At 35.8% G+C, this 24,898-nt stretch overlaps 2 pseudogenes; both read left to right on the top strand.

Moving 5' to 3' along the window:
* Nucleotides 1-8,844: 8,844 nt before the first annotated feature.
* On the top strand, nt 8,845-9,372 carry LOC110756017 (ethylene-responsive transcription factor ERF021 pseudogene; annotated as a pseudogene).
* An 8,924-nt stretch (nt 9,373-18,296) lies between these two features.
* On the top strand, nt 18,297-18,962 carry LOC110756016 (ethylene-responsive transcription factor ERF021 pseudogene; annotated as a pseudogene).
* The last annotated feature ends 5,936 nt before the right edge of the window (nt 18,963-24,898 follow it).

The following is a 24,898-nucleotide window of genomic DNA, read 5'->3' as shown; positions in this document are numbered from 1 at the left end:
TATGCTCTTACATTGTGAGTTCCTTGAACTTTGTTGTATCCATATCCTTCATTTCTCACTCACCTTACACCCTTAGCCCCATTACAACCCATGGTAAAGACCTAAATTGATCCTAAATGTCATGTGGTTCAATTGCACACATTTTTCAAACTTTTAAGTGTTTGGCATCCTTCTTGAGATCATAGTCATGCATATTTTCCATCCTTCTATTATGAGTTAAGTCCCTTATGGTTTAACTCTATTCTCATATTTATTATTGAGTGATGCATTGTAACCCTCTTCCGAGTGATTCATTTGTGAGAGGACAACTTTGGTGAGATTTGAAATTACATTTGTGCTTGGTATGATTTTTGAAGGTTTGTAAAAACTGAAATTAGAGAATGAGTTGAATTTGGCCATCACACTACTACACTTTAAGCATATTGTGTTTTGAACATTGCCACCTTGTAAATAATGTCTAAAACTGAGCTTTCTTTGTTAAAACGTTTAAGTCATGTGCATGAGTCATTTCTCTTCAGAAAATGTGCGGAAAAATTGTTTTGAGTTTTTGTTTTTGTTTTTATTTTGAATTTGTTTTTGTTTTTGTTTTTATTTTTCTTTTTGTTGTTTTGCTTAAAAGACTAACACAATCTTTTAAGTTTTCTAAAAACTTTGTTTTACAGAGTCAGTAAAACGTTTGTGGGTATCGTATCTGTTAAACCCTCAGGAGACACAACTCCTCCTACTAGGGATACCTAGAGGTTTAAAGGCCTGTTGCATATGCTAAATGTAATCGAGATCCCTGCGAAAGTGGCTTAGTTTTCTTTTCTACTTAGTTTTTATTTTCTTTTGCTCGAGGACTAGCAGCCGTGAACCTAACAGCCGAGATTAGTTCCTCTCTCGGCTACAATCGTTTGATTAGAAGACGAGTTCAAACAAGCGCACCACTTAACCATTTTCATCCACTTCAAACACCTCGACGCACGGTAGACCGTGCTGGCACTCCCGCGCACAACCGCAACGCACCCAGAAGCAGGAAGCCGCGTGTCCACGCATATCCCCTCGGCCTGGAACCCCAGGCCGTGAGATTTGCGCGGTAGACAATGCGATACTTGACGATTGCCCCTGGAAAAGGATTGATGTTCTCCAAACATACACACATGGATCTTGACGGATACACTGATGATGATTGGGCATGGTGTATCACGGATAGACGTTCAACTTTTGGATATTTTACATTTGTGGGTGGCAACTTAGTTACTTGGATGAGTAAGAAACAAAGAGTTGTAGCAAGATCCAGTGCTGAAGTTGAGTTTAGAGGAATGGCTCAAGGAGTATGTGAATTGCTTTGGTTGCGGAGATTACTAAAAAATCTTGGCATTAAACAAGTGAATGCCACAAACCTATATTGTGACAATAAAGCTACCATCGAGATAGCACATAATCCAGTACAACACGACCGTACTAAACATGTGGAAGTCGATCATCAAAGAAAAACTGGAAAAAAAAGATGATTAAGTTTCCATTCGTAAACTCATAAAATCAACTTGCTGATATTCTGACAAAGGCAGTGTCAAGTAGAGTTTTCAATGAGTCTATTGAAAAGTTGGGCATGCGTGACATCTTTGCACCAACTTGAGGGGGAGTGTTAATTATGTTGTCTATTAGTCAATTAATGTGGCTAGTAATAGTCAATTAATGTTGGCACCTACTCTGTTTGGCACTTACAGTATTTGGGGGGCTTGACTAGGTTGGTAGCCTACCATATTTGGGGGGCTTGCCTAACATGGGGGGCTTGACTATTGTAATTAATGTTTTAGGAACTTGTATATATATATATGTGTTGATTGTAAGTAATGTAAGACATATGAAAGAATTCTAAACCAGAAAATCTCTACACAAATCTCTACACTTTGTTTGGCAGTTTCTTGTTTCTTTGTTTCTTTCTTCCTATTCGTTCCTTTCTCTTTTCTTCTTACTTCCCTTCTTTTCACTCTCTCTTCATGCTGCCACAGACCCAATTGAATCAACCTCTCTCTCTGGTTCCATTAAATAATAGTTGTGGTGGTTCGATTGGGTGGTGATGGTGGTTGACCTGGGTATGTGGTGGTTGGTTATGGGTGGTAATGATGGTTTGATTGATTGATTGGGTGATGATGATGATTCGATTGGGTATGTGGTGGCTTGTTATGGGTCTGATGGTGGTGGTCTGACAGAGGAAAGCAAAGCAAAACGGAAAAGGCCAGAGCAACGTGATATGATTTTTAGTACCTGCGCAAACAGGGTTAAAATCACTTAAAATACTTGCAAGAATACAAGGATATTGTAGTATAGATGCTCATGCAAGGTCGTTGTCCCCAAAGATTGTTTGACTAATTTGTAATTAAACTAACTCTTAATTAATAACTAAAATAGATTTTATCAAAGATGTGAAATTTATGAATTTGAAAAGATTAACTTGACAATAAAAGAAATCTGAAAGTTGGGAGGTAATAATAGCAGAGAATAAAAACGTTTTTAAAATTAACAATATAGAGAGAAACTAGGGTTTAGCCGTCGCCGTCACAATCCTATGCAATTCTATCAGTTACTTATGAATTTCCACATATATGCTTTGAAGGTTAGGTTTTCCTAATGCATATTTTCCTTGTGATGTTCAAGCGAAAACGTATATCTAACATGCAATCTGTCTGTGATGTTCAGATCAAATATAAACATGCAAGACTCATTAAGCTTTGTAAAAAACCTTTTGAAAAACCATGCAACCCTTAAGAGCGTGATGTTCGCCTTAAGTGAACTTACAATTACTAATCACAAGAAGCCCTCCTCAATTTCAGGGTGATGTTCCAACAGAAATTGCATCAAATTACTTGTCTAAATATCCTAATGGTGATCAAACATGCATCCATTCATAAGCAAATTAATAAAATTACATATTCATGCTAAGGCTTATGGCCTCGCCCTAGCAAAAAGAGTTAGTTGCGCATAATCATAACTAAAACCCAAGAGAATATCATTCCCATGAATAAGAATAAAAACACCTTGAAGTAGAAGTTCTTCAAAAACCCTAGCAAAAGTCGCGTTCCAAAAGCCAAAAGAGAGATCCCTAAAATTATGTGAAACATAACTTAAATACCTCCTAAAACCCAGTTGCCCCAGCTTCACAAGGAAACTAGGTAAAAATAAAATAATACTAGGAAATAAAATCCAAATTGGAGTAGGAGAATCTGCCCACAATCTTCCCAGTCACGTTTTGGCCTCAAATCTCCTCCAAATCTGGCCCATGATAGCTTGTTTTAAAGATAAAAACGTTCTGAACACTTCTCCAGAAGGCCACGAACCCATTTGAGGTCATCTTGGGCTCCAAAACGCAATAAAAGCCCAACACGTCACTATTCCAGCACCGCGCACTGCTCCTTTATTTTATTGCCAGAGAATAACCACTTAGTAGAAAAATCTAAAATTTTGATACGATCAAGCTAAGTGACTCACGAACGTCCTCCAATTGGAGTTACTCCAAAATTCGTCCATTTGATTATGTTTTGCTCCAGAGGAAGTCGAAAGTCCTATATTGGAAATATAATTCAAAGTATCAAAATTCTTCCAAAATATCAACCAAAATATACTAAGAATGTGATTAAATATATGATATAAAATGTCCCCATCACAACGTTGAAGAGAAAAGAGAAGGACATAGCAACATTGGATAATGGCAGACTCGATCGTCCAAAACAACGACTTCGTTCCCTCCACGGAGCTCTCTATTTTGCGCGAACGAGCGAAATGTTTTTCATAGGCCCGAATTGTATATTCTCATTTAACTTAATGAAGCGCTGCACCAAACGTGGGTTAGAGGGTTATTTAAGCCAGTCCAAGCTAGTCCAAGGAGGTGTGCCAAACAGACCCTAATTGAATTAGGAAAAATTAACTTAAGGATGAATTGAATTGAAAAGAAGTTGGATTGAGTAAAATTAATTCAGCAAACTATTACTCATAAAATTTAAATCCAGGCTCTCTTTTATATGAGTGAAAATTGAATATCACTGTAATTGGCAGGAACTTTTTCTTTTTTTTTGGGAAAGTAATTGGCAGGAACTTTTGTCTTTAAATATTTTTTTTTGCTAAAAGTATACGACTTTAGCATATGGATCCAAATATATATATATATATATATATATCAACTTCATAAAATCTCTTGGCTGATCTCATGTCAGGGTCGGCATGCTGAACTAAGGATCAGTGGGGTCCGAATCTCATGCGCCTGGGTTTCAAACCGCATCCTTAACAGTAACACAAAGTTTCTTTTATCTATAAATTCTTGGGTTCTCTGCACCAGTCCTCCCCAAATTTGTCAATCTTTTGATTCATCATTGCATGAACTTTCATTCCCCGATTATAAATTTCCGAGTAAATCTTCCTAGGATTCGACCAATTAGAGAAAACAAAGATTAATTTGCAAGCGTGCGTAAATAGTACGCCCCGTTTGGTTTTCCCATGTCATTTTTCAAGAGATGGGAAATGGTGATGCATTTCCAATGTTTGGTAATGACGGGAAAGTAACCCGGAAATATCACTTTATTTCATTTCCCATGTTTGTTTTGAGTAGGAATGGAAAACAAATTTTGTTTAGTTTCTCAATTGTACCATTATTAAAAATATGAAAACTCCGTTAATTTTATTAAACATTCCAATTTTTTTTTGGTCGAATTAAACATTCCAATTTAATAATTAAACATTGCACCAATGTCCTATTGATAATCCGAATATGCAAAATTTCAGTTTCTGGCCTCTGGTGTTGGATTAGTTCTTTCTTGTCACTAGTCAGTTTTGTGCTTAAAAAAAAAAGCGTTGGACTTCTTGAGCTGATCAATACAATTTGCTGGAGTTGGGTGTTCAATTTTGTTGGAATTGGGGGGATTCTTAACAAAAAGAAGTACATATGCAACTACAACAGTTCATCTACATATGAATTTTTTTAAAAAATTATACTTTAAATAAGAGTAATCAGCATACTTAAAAAAAAGAAAAATAGAATTGACTTCAACATCTCAACATCATCAACATTCTAAAAACATGGCTTTATATGAATTAAACATAAAGCAGTTAATCTGCATCTCTCAAACTGCATATACAGCTAGCAAGGACGTTGCTAGGATTTTAAGAAATATGAATAAAAAAATAAAAAAGAATACCAATAGTTGTTGGATAAAAACTGTAATTATGAATTGTTAGTGAGGAAAAATTAGTCAGAAAAAAAGTGTATTTAATGCTAGCCTTACTTTCCTATGGGAAGGGAAAGTAAAAGCCAATGAGGAAGAAATGCTTCACTTTCCCTCTTACTTTTTCATGTGCCAGACAACGATTTTCCATGTTTGGTAAGTTGAGTTCTCATCCCCAAAATTCCTTTCTCACGAAACAAACGGGGCCTACATGCATGTGTATCTTGCACAGGGGCAACTACTTGGAAGCTCACACTTCCTCTCAGGTTAATTATGTTGCCAAATGTTTGTACCATATCTGACCCTCAACTCATCCAGCGACACGTGGATAAGAGAAGAACCCCAATTACCCAAGGCCTCGAACAATCGGCATCGGCTACCGATGGCATTGTCTCAAAGCCACAGAGTCGCTACAGGCCCAGCATTGCCTGGAATCGGTATGCCCTACCGATTCCACATAATCTACCTCGAAGCACCCGCCCGAAATATCTAAGGACTCGTGTCGACCTCATAAGGCCCTCCAACGAGTCCCACATCGAAAGAAAGTACTAAGAGCATACTAAATGCCCTCTATAAAGAGGGCCCTTAACTACACTACAAGGGTAAGACTTTTCAACTTGACTTTTATACTATTATATTGTCAACAGCAAGAGCTCTTAGAAAACAAACTTACTTCGGCATCGGAGGGTCTTAGGCTAGTTCCACACCGGTTCCATAGATTTCACAAGCCTCGACTTCTTTCTATTCAGGATCAGCATCCAAGGACAGGAAGAATCGGCATCCAACACCGAATCGATCTCTCTATCGTCCATCTCGCTTGTAAGTTGCACTCATCTCTATCTGTTCAGTTTTAGTGCCAACACCAAATGTCAGTCAAAATCATTGCCTTCACATCTATAAGTACTAATAACTTTGTCACACAACATTTCACCAATATGCACTACTACAAAAGTAGGCTAAAGGCACGACCCAGAGATCACAAAAACAAAGTTCATGTCTTTTGAATTACATTTTACACAAATATGTAGTATTTGTGTGATATGTAAAGAAGACATAATAGTTTTGTGTCCAATGACAACAGAAAAGGCAAATAATTGTGCTTAAGTGGTTTAAGCACAAAATTTGTGGCCAAATATCATAGCATAGAGTTTGTCACTACACTTTTTGAATAGTTGAAGCTTTTTCAACCATGAAAAATATACTTTTGTGCATTTTTCTTATATATTGTACCAATAAAAAATTTCTAACCATAAAACATTATTTGTGCCTTATACCAATAAAAAAGCATGTTTCTTGTTACTTACACTATTATGACTCATGGGGCACGAATATTGAATTGTGGCATTGTACCGCACACATTTCAAAGTATGATAGTCCTTCTTTTTTTTTGGTTCATAATCGAACTATGATAGTCTATACTCTATAGATAGATAGAGCGCAGATATTGAAATTGTGTTCTTTTTTTTCTTTTTTTTTGTGGAAATGATATTGTGTCCTTTTTTTTTTGCTACAGAGCACGAATGCTTTAAATTGTGTCAAGACTGTAAACAAAGTAAAAAGTAATGATTTCTCTAAGAGGCCTCTCTCTCTCTCTCTCTCTCTCTCTCTCTCTATCTTCCTGTCTTTTTTTATTTTTTATAATTTTTTTTCCCTCCTTACTCTCATTATAAATTGTGTCTCAAATGTTGCAAAAAAAGTATTTAAAAAAAAATTAAGTCGGACAACAACACACGGCTCCCTCCTTTCCTTACTCTATTTATTTATTTTATTTTATTTCCCACTCTTTCCTCACATTCTTAACCTATTCTTAACACACTGCTCCCTTACTCTCAAATGCAATCGTTGCCCATTTTTCTCGATCTACTCTCTCTTCTCCATTACTCATCATCTTCTTCCTCTCACCTGCTCTCAGACCTCATCTATTTTTCGGGGTAAAGTAGACCTCATCTTCTCTCTCTCTCTCTCTCTCTCTCTCTCTCTCTCTCTCTCTCATTGAAATACACAAGAAATGCAAGGGGGTGTATCCAATTCTAACTTTTAATGACTTTTAATGAGTTTAAAAGTCTGAAGGTATTCAATTGTGACTTTTAAATAGTCTTTAAAAGTTTAGTTGTATTCAATTGGGAGTTTTAAAGAGTATTTAAAAATAAGTATTTAAAAGTCTATAAAACTCTATGACAAAAGAATATGAAAGTTTGTCACTTTAACTTTATAAAGTATGTAAAAGTCATTAAGAATCTGTCAACTCTTGGAAAGTCACTCACTTAAAAAAAATATTTAAAAGTTAGAATTGGATACACCCCCAAAGATGAAAGTATTTTGGTGGAGCTGTAAGATTTTCGTTCATGTTTTTGGATGCAATTATCATATTCTTTTATGGATTGTTTTTTAATATATTCTGTGTTAGTTTTGTTAATATCATATCCGGTGATTTCTCTCAAGTAAATTTTATTTCTAGTTTTTTGTTTATCTCTTTTTGGGTGCTGATATGAGAATCTAGGTTTATCTTATTTAATTTCTTTCTTCGGTTTTGGACATGAAATTTGTTGTTTATGGGTGAGTTTATGAATGAATCTTGAGTTCTATTTTTTTTTTTTAGAATTTTGTTATGCCCAATAATTTGATATCAATTAAATTTGCTTTGATTTGATTTTTGGTAATTTTTTAGCATCTTTGTTTTTGTTCACTAAATCTGATTGTATGCAGTTTTGAAATGGGAAGATGAAGATGTTAGAGAAATTGGAGGAAGAAAGCAGATCTGGAGATTGGACGATGATATTGTCAGGACTGAGGAAGGACTTTGTTGCAAATTATGTGGGCTGTACTGCAAATCAATAAAATACGGAGATACTCAGGGCCAGTTTGGCATTGCTGTGCTGTGAAAATAATCGCTGTCAGATTTGCTGTGAGAGAAATCAGCTGTGAGATAAAGCAGTTTGGTGTTTGGTAAACTTTTTGTTAAAAGTGTTGTTAGTACTAATTCCCGCATAATTAGAAGAAAAAAAATTGCAGCATAATCATTAAACCCAATGCCTATTCGAAACTGATTCCTGCATAATCAGAAAATGAAACACCTCATTAGCTGCTTTCCCTTATAGCTTTCTCTCACATCAATTTTTAACAATAAATAATTTTCTCATAGTTTACCAAACGGGCTGGGCTTCCCAAAATTTTTTAAAAATCACTTATTACTACAAATAAGCAACGCCAAACTGGCACTCAGAGTTGTACAAAATAATTATTGTAACAAAATTAATTTGTTTTTGGTATCTGAGTTTATTTTCATTTTTTATATAAAAAAGTTTGCCTTCTAGCCACGTTTAGAGAAATTTGTGTCCATATCGAATAAAAAAGTATTATTTTCGTATTCTCAAAGAGCTACTGACAAGAGGTGGAGTTTTGGTGGAGCCATCTACTCTATAAGCACAAATGCTTTATTTCGTGCTCTAAAATATCTGCCTATAATCAATAGAAACTTCTACAAAGAGCATCGACAAGGGTTTAGGGAACTGTAAAGTGGCTGCAGCGTGGCCAGCTTTATAGAGCACAAATATCCGTGTTATTTAACATGAAGAGTACGTAGTGCTGTTTCATTGCTTCAAATTTCAATCACACCCAAAAAAAAATATTAAAATACCGTGCATGCATGGGGGAACCCAACTCTAGCAATGCCTATGGGGCTGCCTCTTCCTCCTATAAAGGAGTCCGACAGAGAAAATGGGGCAAATGGGTGTCCGAAATTCGCGAGCCGGGAACCAAAACCAGAATCTGGCTTGGCAGCTTCGAAACCCCCGAGATGGCAGCAGCAGCCTATGATGTTGTTGCACTACATTTCCGCGGACGTGAGGCGAGGCTCAACTTCCCCGAGCTGGTAAACAGTCTGCCTCGCCCCGCGAGCTCAAATGCGGAGGACATACGCAGGGCAGCACATGAAGCGGCCTTGAGGCGGAGAAGTAGCCCTGCTGCTGAAGCTCATGAGGCTGGGAGCTCCAGCTCGAACGTGGGGCCGTCACGGTGAAGCTATCAAATTCAGGCGATCAACAAGTCACCGTTGGACTCGCCCAAGATGCAGATGCAAATGTCTGAGTCTATGATGTTCTCTGGTGCCTTGGAGGATCAGTGGGACTCTTTGGGCCTATTTTATAACCGTTTCATTTTTTGTGCGACAAGATGAGAGGGAGAAGTACGAAAACAATTTCAAATATGTTTTAATTTTTCAGTTTTTATTTTCACTTTTGTTACTCTTCCCCTTTTATCTTCCCTCTCAATCTCATCTCTTCTCTCATTCTTACAAGATACAAATTAAAAATAATCTAGTAGATTTGCTGAGGTAAACACATATAAGCTGCAATTGAGGCCAAGATGCCATACAGATATCCTCTATGCCCTTCAATTCGCAACTTGCACTCGTGAAATAACATGAAAAAAGAAAGTGGAGCCTTACTTTGGATTTGATTTTTTTGATGGATACGGATTGATTACAATTCACACTTGATAGTTAGTATATGTTCAAAAGAAACATTGTGTCACTTACTATATTAAGTCACATCGGTTATTTCTCATCATAAGCATAACTTAATTAGTGAGCTCTCAAGCGACAAAATAACCTGTCTTCTCATCATTTGATAATTTAACCAAAAATCTGCTACGTGATTTTTACGGAATAAAACAGTGTTAATGTGGGGAGGGCCACAACCATTGAGGTAACCCCGCATTGACAAAGCAAAGTAGCTCTCTCCAACTGTACAAAGGAATAAGACATATTGTCATTATCTGACTCCCCTAACACGATATTGTACGCTTTAGGCCCCCCTTTCTGCCCTAACGGTTTTGTTTCTGGGAGCTCACGAGCAACTTCACAGTGGGTCACCCATCCTGGGATTGCTCTAGGCCCCAACTCGCTTAACTTCGGAGTTCCTAAGAATCCGAAGCCAGTGAGCTCCCAAAAGGCCTCTTGCTAGGAAGAGAAGTGCCCATACATTTAAAGCACTTCACCTTTCCCTCCCCGAGCGATGTGGGATTGCTCACCGTTCTTGTTTCCCTAAGACACGGGTCTTACACATATTCTTTACTAAGAATTCTTTCCCAAAACTCGCCATACGAGTGATCAGTGCTTAATTGTATATCATTTCGTACCATTCTAGCTTATAATTTTGTTATGTTTTTGAGTTAAACTTGCGCTTTTATTCTCCTTCTGTTCATAATTCATTTATAGACGAAGAAGAGAAAGAACCACAGAGAGGAAGAAGGGGGAGAGAGAGAGAGAGAGAGAGAGAGAGAGAGAGAGAGAGAAAGTTGAAGATGGAGAGATGAGAGCGTGCGGAAGAGAGAGAAGAAGAAAGTGTGCGTGTGTTAGAATGACTATATTGCCCTCCGTTCTGTCCCATGTGAGACTCACGTGTGAATTTTGGATGAGATCATCTGAAATCTAATGGGAGGGGTGAAAATAGCGAATTCATGTAGTTCAGGTGCTAAATTGGCAGATATTTTAGTTCGAAGTGGTAAGTTCGATTAGGGTCATAGTTTGGGGAGTAAATGGCTAAAAATCCTTTACAATAATGAAAAAGGTTGCTCCCCCTTCACATCCCTATAACCTCACCAAAATGTCATTGGCTTCAAGTGGGTGTAGCGAATCAAGTACAAAGCTGATGGCTCCTTTTGGCCATTCAAAGCTAGATTGGTTGCCAAAACGTTTCATCAACAACAAGGTATAGATTTTTCTGAAACCTTCAATCCTGTAGCGAAGTCCACCACCATTCGCCTCATTCTATCACTATATATACTGGTTCAATTTGATTGGTTTATGACTTTAACTGCATGTGCCTAATGCCTTTCTACAACTACATGGCACATTACATGAAAAAGTTTATATGCACCAAGTACCAGACTTCACAGATATCTTCATCCCAATTATGTGTGTAAGTAGCAAAAATTCTTATATGGCCTCAAACAAAAGAAAAAAACCACTTTATAAACTCTGAAATTATTATTTAATATTCAAAGCGAGAATGAGAAACCAACTTCTGATTGTTAACTCCTTCTGTCCGTCCATTAGCAAGAAAGTTTCAACCATGGATTGTGAGCTTCTTCTCACATTTTTATGCACAACATCTAGCTAGGGTGGACAACATACGGGCAAACATGTTTCTGATTTCAAAGACTTTTCTGCACTACACGTCAAAATTCTGATTGTTACTCGTGATAATAGTATCGAAAAGATGAAAGGTAAAGCAGATGATGAGCTATGAGAAAATTGTGAATTCTATTTTGATTTTCTCTTAATGTTTTTACAAACAGAAGCTTCTGGTACTTATATGAACTCTGACAGATCCACGTGAACACAAGCAACCACACATGACATCCACATGGACAAACTAACACATCAGCATAATGGACAGCTCAGCATAACACCTAGACTTGCCAATCATCCCCCCTCAATCTCAGCAGTCCCACCGAGAGCTGGCCCAAGTCTGGGATTGTTGCATGCAGCGACGACGAATAAACACAGGACTATGAAGGTAGATGTAGAGACTTTGAGGATTCTGTGCAAACTTAAACGGGACCTCTAATATGAAAATACTAAAAATATATATCTATATATTTTCCTTGACTTAGGGTCAGTTTGACATTGTTGTGTTGTGAAATAATCGTTGTCATATTTTCTATGAGAAAAATCAGCTGTAAGAGAAAGCAGTTTGGCGTTTGGTAAACTTTTTATTAAACTGTTGATACTAATTCCCGCAGAAACGGAAAATGATTCCAGCATAATCTTTAAACCTAGCACCGCTTCGAAATTGATTCCCGCATAATCAGAAAATGAAATCACCTCATTAGTTGTTTTCCCTTATAGCTTTCTCTCATAACAATTTTTAACAATAAGTGATTTTCTCATAGTTTACCAAACAGGCTGGGCTTCCCAATTTTTTTTTAAAAACACTTATCACCCCAAATAAACAATGCCAAACAAACACTTAATACCTTAAAATGACTTTTTTAACAACTAAAATTCATCTGAAACATGTACAATTATTGTGATGTATATATAAAATTCCCTTGAAATTGTCATCTACATTGGCATGCTTTATATATATGCTTTAGTTATTCAAATATTAATCTATAATAATCAATATTGGTTGCAGATTCTTTTGTTTCAATTTTACTGCATGTTCATTCTAGTGCTGCCGTGATGCACAACTATGATATTTACAACTAATTTTGTTACAATAATTATTAGAATTTTGGGGTAGAAAAATACATTTTTTTTGGTCCCAATTGTAGATTAAGATAATTAACAATAATAATAATTAAAAAAAAAAAGAAAAAGATAAGTATGTGTAATGAAGTAGTTTTTTTTTGTCAAAAAAACTAATTATATAACACTTTTAGCAGCATTTCCTTTTTGGTCATTATATACACCTAAAGCACTTCTTTATAAAAGTTTATTAAACACTTTGACCACTTACAAATACAAGTTATCAAATGTTTAACTGCTTTATTTCTCAAAGCAATTTGTTTATATACAAAAATACAACAATAGCAAACTAATCCTAAATGGGGGAGGGGAGAAAGAATTATTAGTTTTAAAAATTTGGTAAGGGGTGAGAATATAAAGTGAGCGGGAAAATAAGATAGTGGTAGCGGCACTCTACAGCAGCTCCTAAAAATCAATTTAGGTAGCTGAGATTATATACGTTCATGTACGTATCAACAATGTTATAATTAAGGAAGGCATGCATTGAGCTCACAAAGGTTTTGAAGAGATTGATGCAACGTTAATTATCCAAAGTTTCTATATATCAATATCTTTATTGAAGATTGATCTAGCTGTTTTACACCATAATAAAGAAGGATTCTAATTTAGCACACGTATGGGTGCATTTGGATGACTCTGAGTTTTTTTCTTTTCTTTTTCCAAACGATTTTGAGTTGTTACCCAATAAAAAAAATTGTGCACTTTGTGGTCTAAAATCAGAAGTCACTAATGGACCTCTCTCCCTGGCTATGTAAGACACTTTTGATACGTAGAATATGAAGAAATTATTGTATGATATTAGAATATAACGATACATGATATAGCTTGTTCATGTGTTATTATAATATAAGTAGATGATATGTTGAGTTTTTCCCATTTTATAACATCAATAAATATATACTTAGAGTATCTCCAATGATAATAGCAAATAAAACTCTTCAAATTGAAGTTTATTGACCTACGTGTCAATTTGAAAAGCCTTATTTACTGCTTTAAAATTTTGTGCCCCGTCAAACTCTTCAATCCATTTAATACAATATTTGACTTAATAATTAATAACCTTTTTTTTTTTAAAGATAACATTATGAAAAATAAATAATATTTAATTAAAACTAAATCCCCTTCCAATAATTTCGTTATTGAGCATTGGTGGAAAATGTATGGTGTTTTCACCCAAAAAAAAAAAAAATGTATGGTGCTCGTAGAGATGGGCAATTTTAGAGGGCAATGGATTTACTCAAACAAGCATGAACGTATGCTTGCGTATTTGTCCATAAGTCAAATTAAATATGTAATTATTGGAGACTCAAATGGTGGATATGCAAGCACGATAACTTATATGGTGGATATGCAAGCACGATAACTTATATGGTGGATATGCAAGCACGATAACTTATATGCTGTTATATTTCTAATGTTTTCTTTTTCTTGATGTTTGTTTTTTTTCTGTTTTGCATGATAATGTCTGTATTTTTTATATTTTATTGTTTTCTCTTAGCTTTCGGCTTTCCATGTATTGTTTTATTCTCTTCAATAAAAAAACAAGTTATCAGGTTGGCCAATAAAGATTAGTGCAATAGTAAAGTAAAGGATCATAAACAAAATCGTACTTTCAGTCAAAATGTGCCACCAGAATAATCAATGCCTTATCCTTATCGGCCACACTAATCTTTTACCAAAACGATCGTGAAGTACTCAATTGCTACCATAGACAAAAATGATCAATTTCTAAAATGATCTTGAAAACCAGCAAGCAAACATGATTATCCAACGTCATATTGGATAAAACAGCAAGCAAAAGTGATTCTTTTTTTTCTTTTTTTATGCTAGCAAAGTGATTTTTGTAGGTAACTAAAATAATATATTTATCCAATATGATAAATAAATAAAAAGCAAAGCTATTAAATTTTAAAACTAGATGTACGTCAAACCCAGGAAGAAAAATAAATATTTTGAAGAGACAATATCAACTTACTAGTCCTAGAGAGAGAAAGAAGTTGCAGTTTTGATTATTGAGGTTGAAGAGACTGTTTGAGAGAGTTTTTATGATGCGGCTCGCATATTTTAGAATTCCAAAGTTGTTGAAGAGACTGTTAAAGATGCTCTTAAGTAATAGCAAATAAAACTTTTCAAATTGAAGTTTGTTGACCTACATGGCAATTTGAAAAGTCTTATTTGCTACTTGAATAATTTTGGCTCCAATACACTCTTCACTTCAATTAATGCAATATCATAAAAAAGAATGAAAATTTTGAAAACATGTGAAATATGTCTATGTATTTAATATATGAAAATTTTAAAAAAAAGGTATGTTTTTAACATTTTCAAGGTAAGTTTTGTTTTTCCAAAGTAAAATTAAATGTTTGAAGAGCCAAAGTCAACTTACTGATGAGAAATCTGGAATTGTGTGTTTGGATGCTGAGAAAGTTAGCTCATAAAATTAGAAAGAAAAATAAATCTGGAATTTTTCTCCTATTTCATTCACTTGAATAATAATAATTGCAGTGATTTACTTTTATAGAAGATAGAAACTTAGATATAAATAATGATCTGTAACTAACATCTAACAACATATAATTACACCAAGATATGCATTGAGACTGGATTAGTACAAAAAAAGAATCCATTTTTAGGCCGCAGGGGGAACCACACATTACCTAAAGATGAAATGTAACATCATTCTCATTTTAGACAGGCCTAATATCACAAAACGTCTCTAAGGTTTACGAAACTATTAGATTGCATCCTGAATGTTTTTTTTTTTTTTTGTCATTCGTGGTCCTCAAGGTTAGTACGTGTGCTCACAAATAGTCCATACCGTTAGGTTCCGTAAAAAACTCCGTTAGTTTGCTGACGTGGCATATATATCTCAAAATATCCTTAAGGTTCACACACCTATCACAAACGGTCCCTATGAATTTTTTTGATTTTTTCATTTAAAATTCATAAAATTTTGGTTTTCTTTTTTAAATTTTATGAATTTTAAATTATTTAAAAATATATATTGTATTTTAAATACATGTGACACTATATTATTGGAGAGGTGGGCTCCACATATATGTCACATCAACAAACTAATGGAGTTTTTAAAAAACAATTTAAAATTCATAAATTTTAAAAATGAAAAAAACCAAGGGTTTAAGGTTCATAAATGGTCCTCAAGGTTAAAATCCTTCTATAAATGGTTTTTTCATTTTTAAATTTTATGAATTTTAAATTGTTTTTTTGAAAACTTCATTAGTTTGTTGATTTGCCATATATGTGGAGCCCACATCTCCAATAATATAGTGTCACGTGTATTTAAAATACAATATATTTTTAAATAATTTAAAAAAGAAAACCAAAATTTTATGAAATTTAAATGAAAAAAAAAAATTTCACATGGACCATTTGTGATAGGTGCGAGAACCTCAGGGATGTTTTGTGATATATATATATGACACGTCAACAAACTAACAGAGTTTTGAAATGAACCTAACGGCAGTGACCATTTGTGAGCACAGATACTAACCTTGAGGACCACGAATGACACAAAAAAAACATTAAGAATGCAATATGATAGTTTCGTAAATATTATGGATGTTTTGTGATATTAAGCCTTTTAGACGATAAAAATTATAATCGTAAATTTTTTTATTTCAGCAATACTATTTATAAAATTTAAATTCAAGCTCTCATATGGATCAAGTCATTATCCATCAAGTTCATAAAATCTCTTAGCTGATCCCATGTTAGAGACGCCATGCTGAGCTAAAGGATCCGTGGGGTCCAAATCTCATGCACCTGGGTTTCAAATCGCGTCCGTAACAGAAACTGTTTGGGCCTAAATTTCACACGCCAGCCCAATTGATTATTGGCCCATGTCAAAAGCAGGAGTTTGGGCTTTGTTTAAAGTCATAAATCAGCCCATATGGTTTTAGAGGCCTAGACCTTTGTAAAACAATTAGCAAGGATTAAAATTCACAGATGAAAGATTAATTGCCAGTAAATGGTGATTTAATCTGGACAAATCACTTTCTAATTGATTTTAGGATTAGGCCTAACTTCTAATCTCTCCAAAGAAAGGCAAAATTGGATAATCACCGTTAATCTCAATTCCAGAGTTCAAATCAACATATTTTTTGGGAAATATCTTTTTTCTCAAAGGCCCACGTGACTCTGAAAGTCAAAGTTTTCAACTGGGCAGAGGAAGTGATGGGGAGTTAAGAAAAAGAGGTTAACCAGAAGGACACTCTCCATGACCATTTAAAATGCCAGAAAAGAAGGGCGGCCAAGTTTCCTTTCTATGCTAATGAGAGCTCTGCATCAAAGCAGGTTGTATTTTCACAAAAAGGCAACAAGAAACAGGAGAGTTGTTTGCCAGAAAAGCCAAAAGGGCCATCATAGAAACTGACTGTTGATGGTTCTTTTTGTCAGATTAATAACTCCCCATTTTTGCGTTGAAAAAGGAAAATCCTTTTCAAAACATCTACCCTCCAGATATTAAAGAATAAACCCTCATTCAAATTCTCTATAAATATGAGAGGAGATGAACAGGGTTAAGGATTGCCAAAAATTCAATCAAAACAAAAACTTTCGAAGTCATACTGACAAAATTCAAAGTCGATCTCAAAAGCCTTCAGACTCTGAAGCAACCAAGCTCTTTGATTTATAAAAGACAGATAAGCCATAACTCAAGTTTCTGACTTCATATCAATTTAAAGAAGCAGTTCACAAAGTAAACGAGACTTCTCTCGTTACAAATTTAGTTCAACATAGGCCAAATCAAGCAAAACTAAGGTCTTTTATAATATGAAAACCTCAACAAATTTACAGAGATGCCTTGATCTATCAGAATTGCCAGAATAGCTCTTGGATGATTCATAATCAAGCAGAACATGTACTATAGTGTAGCTTCAGGTCATCAATCATCAATCCAGCCACTTCCAGCCTTGTCCAGACTGAAGAGATCTCAATTCTGCCTATCCAACAAGCCCCTCCATGGCTTAAACAAATGAAAACTCTGCCAATCTCAACATTGGTATCGATTTCCAGCTGAACCTCATCAGTTGAAGGTGCTGACGTTTGAATCCAGCATAGATACATTCAATCCAGCATGAGTCATAGACAACAATCTAAGCAGAAATCGAAGCCCAATGTTCTGTTGTCCTTTCAGACATGGCAGTTCCCTTTTGTTTTAAGTTGTGTAATAGGCAGTTCTTCTTAAAACAGTTTGATTTATTTTCAATATTCATTTTGGCCAGAACTACTAGTTTTTACTGTGAGAAATTATAAAGTCCTCACCAGTCTGAGGCAAGAAAAGAACTTACTTGGGAGATATTCATCACCCAAATTCACAATCACTTGTTTAAAGTCAGTAACTTAGGGCGCAAGTTATTTATTTTTCATAAGTCTGTTAGGGTTTTTAACTGTTAACAGCACGCTCGCACACCAAAGAAAGTTGACTTATTGACCACAAATGGTTCTCAAGCCAATAAGGAACTTTACCCTCCCATCACAGGATTAAATCACAACTGATGAACAGAAACGCAAAGTTTTTTTTTCTTCTATAAATTATTGTGTCCTCTCCACCCGCCCTCCCCAAATTTGGCTTAAAATAATCTAAAAATTGTCACTCTTTTGATTCATCATTGCATGAATTTCGATTCCTCAATTTTAAAATTCTGAGTAAATCTTTCTTGGATTCGACCAATTGGAGAAGACAAAGATGTTAATTTACAAGCGTGCACTAGCACATGTGCATAACATTAGGGCAACTACATGGAAGCTCACACCTCCTCTCAGGTTTTTTGGGCAAAGAGATTGTCATTAAAACAGAGGCAACAAAACATTACAGACACGGTCATTGCATAAATTCACATCTATAAATACTTATAACTGGATCACACAACATTTTCACCAATGTGTTTCATTGCTTCGAATTTCAAATACCAAAAAACAGTGAGCTCAAATTTAAAATACTGTGCATGCATGGGGGAACCCAACTCTAGCAATGCCTATGGGGCTGCCTCTCCCTCTTATAAAGGAGTCCGAAAGAGAAAATCGGGCAAATGGGTGTGCGAAATTCGCGTGCTGGGAACCAAAACCCGAATCTGGCTAGGCAGCTTCGAGACCCCAGAGATGGCAGCAGCAGCCTACGATGTTGCTGCATTACATTTTCGGGGACTTGAGGCGAGTCTCAACTTTCCACAACTTGTGAGTAGCATGCCTCGCCCCGCAAGCTCGAATGCAGAGGACATACGCATGGCAGCACATGAAGCAGCCTTGAGGCTGAGAAGTAGTCCCGCTGCTGAAGCTCATGAGACTGGGAGCTCCAGCTCGAACGTGGGGCCCATAACGGTGAGGCTTTCGCCGAATCAAATTCAAGCCATTAACGAGTCACCCTTGGACTCGCCCAAGATGTGGATGCAAATGTCTGAGTCTATGATGTTCTCTAGTGCCTTCGAGGATCAGTTGGAGGGTTTGCAAAATGATTCTCTTTGGGATCCTTCCGTAACGTCTACGTAAGGACCACAAACTCTTTCGCTACTTTTAAATCAGATGTATAAGAGTGTTGTGTGATTTATTTTGTTCTCCCTTGTTTATATGTTTTTTTTTTGGATGAATCCAAGGTATCCCCCACACGGTGAGGCTGGGAGCTCCAGCTCGAACGTGGGGCCCATCACGGTGAGGCTTTCGCCGAATCACATTCAAGCCATTAACGAGTCACCCTTGGACTCGCCCAAGATGTGGATGCAAATGTCTGAGTCTATGATGTTCTCTAGTGCCTTCGAGGATCAGTTGGAGGGTTTGCAAAATGATTCTCTTTGGGATCCTTCCGTAACGTCTACGTAAGGACCACAAACTCTTTCGCTACTTTTAAATCAGCTGTATAAGAGTGTTGTGTGATTTATTTTGTTCTCCCTTGTTTATATGTTTTTTTGTGTGGATGAATCCAAGGTATCCCCCACACGTAGGCGAGGACTAATCCCTGGAGCCGGGTCGACCCCATTCGGGGGGAAGCTCTCCTAATGATGGCTGCTCCATCCACAAGGCTCGAACTCGAGACCTCGTTTAAGGGGAATAAACTCCTTACCACTTGAACCACCAAGCGATTGGTCCCTTGTGTATATGTTTGATGTAATGGAAATAAGTAATAATTTGTCATCCTTGTTAGAATAAGAGCGTATGTGCGATCTTACTTTCGATTGACTTTTGTAGAATAAGAGCATATATATATTGTTCTATGGTTCATGTGATGTGCTGTTGACTTTAGGATTGCATTTTGTAAAAATAAATTAAGTGAACACAGGACGGAGCCAGAAAAAAAATTCAATGGGGGCATCTCATTAAAGCTTCACAATGATCAACGGCCAAGAAAATTTCAGTAGTGGGTGAAACCAAATTTTTTTGCAGGTGCCGTTTCTAGTCACACCAAGTCAGTCAAAAATGGAAACAATGGCCAGATACACGACACCAAAGTTAGGCAACAATGGCAAAAAAATGAAGGTCTAGATATGAAGAACATGGAAAAAAAATAAAAATAAAACTAGAAGGGAAGAAGAGGAGTGTACATTTTCAATGGTTCTTGAGTGGAGAGAGAGAGATAGAGAGCTGAGAAAAAAAAAAAAGAAAAAAAAAAGGGATGACAGTATGATGTGATGTCTGGAAGAGAAGAAAAATGGGGTTTTCATCAAAAAGAGGAGAAAAGGGATTGGACACAGTTTTTTGGAATTTACAAAGGGCGTGAATGACAAAACTCTTGGTTATTTTATAACTTCTGCGCTTAAGACATATATATATATATATATATATATATATATATATATATATATATATATATATATATAAATTCTCTTATGCGGACATCCGGACGTTATTATCGTGCGGACGCAGTGTATTTTGTACTACCTCTCTTTGTTTTCCTGCCTGTTTACAATAGCATCCGCACGATAATAACGTGCGGACATCCGGATAAGAGAATAACTGATATACAGTTTTGCTCACATCAGGATGACTGGATTTTAATTAAAATGTGGACACTAAAGGTGAAACGTCAGATCAATCCAATGGTTATGCAGCTTTGATATGTATTAATTGAAAAAACTTAAAACCACGCGCAGATCAACTCTTTGGTGTTTTTTTTAGTGCTGCTAAACGAACCCTAAAATTAACTAAGGCTTAGTTTGATATTGCTGTGCTTTTTAAAAAAAAACTGCTTCTGCTGTGCTGTGAAAATAAATAGCTGTGAAGTGAAGCAGCAAAGTGTTTGGTAATCTTGATTTTTAAAAATGCTGTGAGTATAAAAAGCAGTGTCATAGTGTTTGGTAAACTTTATTATAGAAGTGCTGTGAGAGTGTATAATGACAATAAAGGGCATGCTGAAATTTTTTTCAAAACCTAAAATTATCATAAGAAATTAAAAATGTATAATTTTTCTCCCTTTTGTTTCTTCCTTTCTTCTTCCTTCTCAGGCCCCATTTCTTCTTTTTTTTTTCTTTCTCCCTCCTCTCCTTTCTCTTTTCTTCTTCCTTCACGGGCCCAATATTTTTTTTCCTCTCCCTCTTCTCTCCTTTCTCCTTTCTTCTTCCTTCACAGCCCCCCCCCCCTTTTTTTTCTTCCAGATCTTTGCAATCCTATCATTGGTTGATAAGGAATCAAATATGCAATAATTGGTTTTACCCCACTGATTCCCCATTCAAACATTTTCTTCCTTCTCTTATGGCTGTTCCATAGCCCTCACCCACTCCACTCCCTACACACCCAACGGCAGCCCCACATGACTCTCTCTCTCTCTCTCTCCACCCCACCCAAAATCCTGCCATAACACAGCCACATCCTATACGGTCACGGTCCGGGGAGGTTGTGGCGAGGCGGTGAATTTGGGACTCTGGTGGGTCTAACGTAGAATAGAAAGTGAGGATAACGGATGTCATTTGCTAAAACAAATGGGGGTATTATAGGTATTTTGAATGTTTCATTAATTGCTCCGCATGCTTCCATGCTGTGAGTCACAAGAATTTTGAAAAAAAGCAGCCTTGTCTTGATTTGCCAAACACTTTTTCATTCAAAACTTAAAAAATAAGCTGCTTTTTTTAAAAGTAAAGCACCCCAAACTAAGCCTAAGTACATCATATTATCAAATTATTTATTGAATTACTAATTTACCATAATATAAAATGACCAAAAAGGATATATTGAATTGTGAAACAAATACAAGTTTAATAAGTACAACATACTCACCATATTCAGCCATAATCAAACTTAGAGAATTTTTTGTATTGCTTGGTTCCAGTAAAAGGATTTGTCAGTCTGTTTTAGTACAAGGATCTTGTTTCAAGTACCACCCAATGAGCTATATAGATTTTCTCATTGAATTCCGTCGTTCAAGATGACTGATGATGAATGAGATGGTGTTTCGAAAGAATCATTTGAGTTTGACCCCACTTCTTTGCCCACCAATCTTGGTGAAAATCATTGATTTGAAAAACGATAGCAGACCCATGAATATTGAACCTAATGGTTTGTCCCGTGAGTTAAAGTGAAGGCAAACCTGTAATGGGTTATGGGAGAGTATCCACGGCTGAGAAATAGGAGAATTATGAAAGAGAAACTTCAATGCACATATCTCCAAGAAAGGCAAATAGCAACATAGATAAAAATAAACAAATAAAATCTTATTTTATTGTCTTATTGGAAATTAAAATTATGCACACTTTGATTTCCTTATAACTCAGTTTGTTTGTTGTGTGCATGTGCACTAAAACACCGTTGAAAAGAAAAGTAAGATGATGAAGCTTTGAATTGAAGGAGTTAGCAAATCTACTCCCATTGTAGCTCATGAAATTAAATTTTTTGATGCAAACCCAAAATCTGAAAAGAGGGAACGAATTCATGTAAAAAGAGAAACCTGATTTATGATTGGAATTAGGGTGTTGTGTGATAGATTGTATTATGGTGTATCGGGGGTATTTTTGATAGTTAAATAAGGTGTACTTAGTTAATTTTACATTTTAATTAAAATATTAGGGTGTACTTAGATCATAGGTGTACTCAGTTAATTTTAGGGTTCGTTTAGCAGCACTCTTTTTTTTCACGCGCAACTGGCAGCTACTTTAATGATTATTGAACTAATTTAATATTGAGATTTTCTATTTAAACCCCATACTTCTCTTAGTTCACCCCATGTTCTAAGTTCACCCCATCTTTTAATTTAAATTTTCACAATTTCTAAAAAAAACCCCACTATCTTCCTAAACTACCCTTAAATACACCCCAAACTGAAAAAAATCAGAAATAAAAGAGATTTTCTATTTAAACCCTACAATTTTCTTTGTTCCCAGCAGAAAAAAAAACACAAACAAATGAAACCCCAAACCCAAAATTTAATACTTTCTAGAGAAAGAGAACAACTTTACATCTCTCCAAGAACTGTAACTGGAATTCCAACACTTAGGTATTGTTCAAAGAGAGAGAGAGAGAGAGAGAGAGAGAGAGAGTTTGTAAATAGGAAGTTGGGGTGTGTGGGGTGTGTGTATAGATGTACTAGGGTTAATTATTAAGTTTGATGTTCTTTTTTGTCTTTTTACACAATAATAAAACTTACGGTTTAATGATTTAAGTATTGGGGTGATCAAAGAGAAGTGCGGAATTTAAATAGAAAATCTCTTTAATATTATATCAAACTTGTCATACATTTTTCTCTCCTCTTTCTCTCGATTACCTCACGCTTTCCCTTCTCTCTCTTCTTTATAAAACTGAAAAGGTGGGCAGCTGAGGGCAGCCTAAGAGGTTTACTTTAACTAATTGTTCAACGCCTCCATCTTCTCAAGAAAGATCTTCTCAACATCTTTTTGACATTGACAACCTCATCACATCATACCATAACCTACAACTCAACTGATCCTTCCAACTGGAGAGAGAAACAAAGAAACACCCATAGCAGAAAGGTTCACAATCCCCAATTAAATTTGTCAATTAATTTCTAGGTTATGATTGCATATGTACCGCCATTAAGGGGTGTGTTTTCCAGAAATTGTTGACTTGTAGAGAAAAACAAAGAAACACCCATCGCAATCCACAAATTATCAAAATCCATTGTCCGTTTGATTTGGATAAATGATTACAAGTCTCATTGTTCTCATAGCTTTTTGACTCAAGGAAAAATAACAGGCTTAAATGAAATGTCTATGGAGATCTAGAAATTAAAGAGGCATGTGATGCATTTTCCACAAGCTTTTTGACTCAAGGAAAAAACAACATGCTTAATGAAACCATTGTTCTCTGGGCTTAAGCCCCCTTTGTTAACAAGGAGAAGAAGCGGAGAAGAGAGAGAGAAATAGAAGAAGAAAGAGAATGAAAATTAAAAAAAGAAAGAGAGGGTGAGAGACAGAGAGAAGGGAAAGTAGGTAATAGAGAGAAAGGAGAGAGAAAGGTACGATAAGTTTGATATAATATTAAATTACGTCAATAATCATTAAAGTGAATGCTTGAGCGTGAAAAAAAAAACACCAAAGAGTTATATATATATAAGATAATAAATGGTGAGTCAGCATGGCCTATAGTGGGCACAAGGTGAAATCAATTCATCTCTTTTAAAAGCAAAACTCTAAGAAGGGATAGTTTTAGTTTTGTTGGCCATGAGGTCAATGGTAGTTTATTGCGAAGCAAAATAGAGCTGCCGACCTCCTTGCCACGAAGAAAGAAGAAGGGATAAGAAGAGAGAAGAAGGGTCGAGAGGCACATTCTTCAGTTGGCAGGAAGTGGTGAGATCACCCGTCTTTGTAGGACCTAGGATTTTTTATTAGTCTCATAGTAGAAGTGAATCTCTTGATTAGTCTATTTAGTTGACAAGAACGCAATAAATATAGTTGGCTACTTAGTATAAATAAATAAATAGGTATCACGAATTGCAAATGTGGCCCCATATAAGTTTTTTATGATTATGAAGCTTGAACTAAATGACAGAGATCCCTCTCCAGACCTGGGAAGTTGCATAAAATTTGTTGATGTTATCGAGTTGAGTGTTATTTGTTTCATTCTTGAAGATTGAGCTCAATTCCAATGTAGACAAATTTCAAAAATACGGAAACCACTCCAGACTCATTGCAATTTGCAAACATGTACTTTAAATTCTCCCAATAAAAGTATTGAAAGTTGGCCCTTTCTGTAGGTTGGTTTATGTGAAGAAAAGACCTAGGGCCTATTGTGATCAACATTCTGTTGATAATCATGACCACTTACTAGGTCGAAACAGAAAATGCCACATAATAGGGATAGGGTTGTCTAGGACCTTCCTTCCACTCGGCCATTTTAATGCGATTACTATTTGGATTCTTGTCTGCTCTTCCATATATTTATTTCCCATGCTTTTCCTATTGGAATAATATTGGCCCATCGGTACCTTCTAGGACCTTTCTAGTTTCTTAGGTTTGGATGATATGGCAGGACACCTGTACTACTCACCTTT

This window comes from Prunus avium, chromosome 1 (genome assembly GCF_965620075.1).
Source record: "Prunus avium chromosome 1, drPruAviu1.hap1.1, whole genome shotgun sequence".
In the NCBI taxonomy this organism is placed as follows: domain Eukaryota; kingdom Viridiplantae; phylum Streptophyta; class Magnoliopsida; order Rosales; family Rosaceae; genus Prunus; species Prunus avium.
This window is presented reverse-complemented; position numbering and strand designations above follow the sequence as displayed.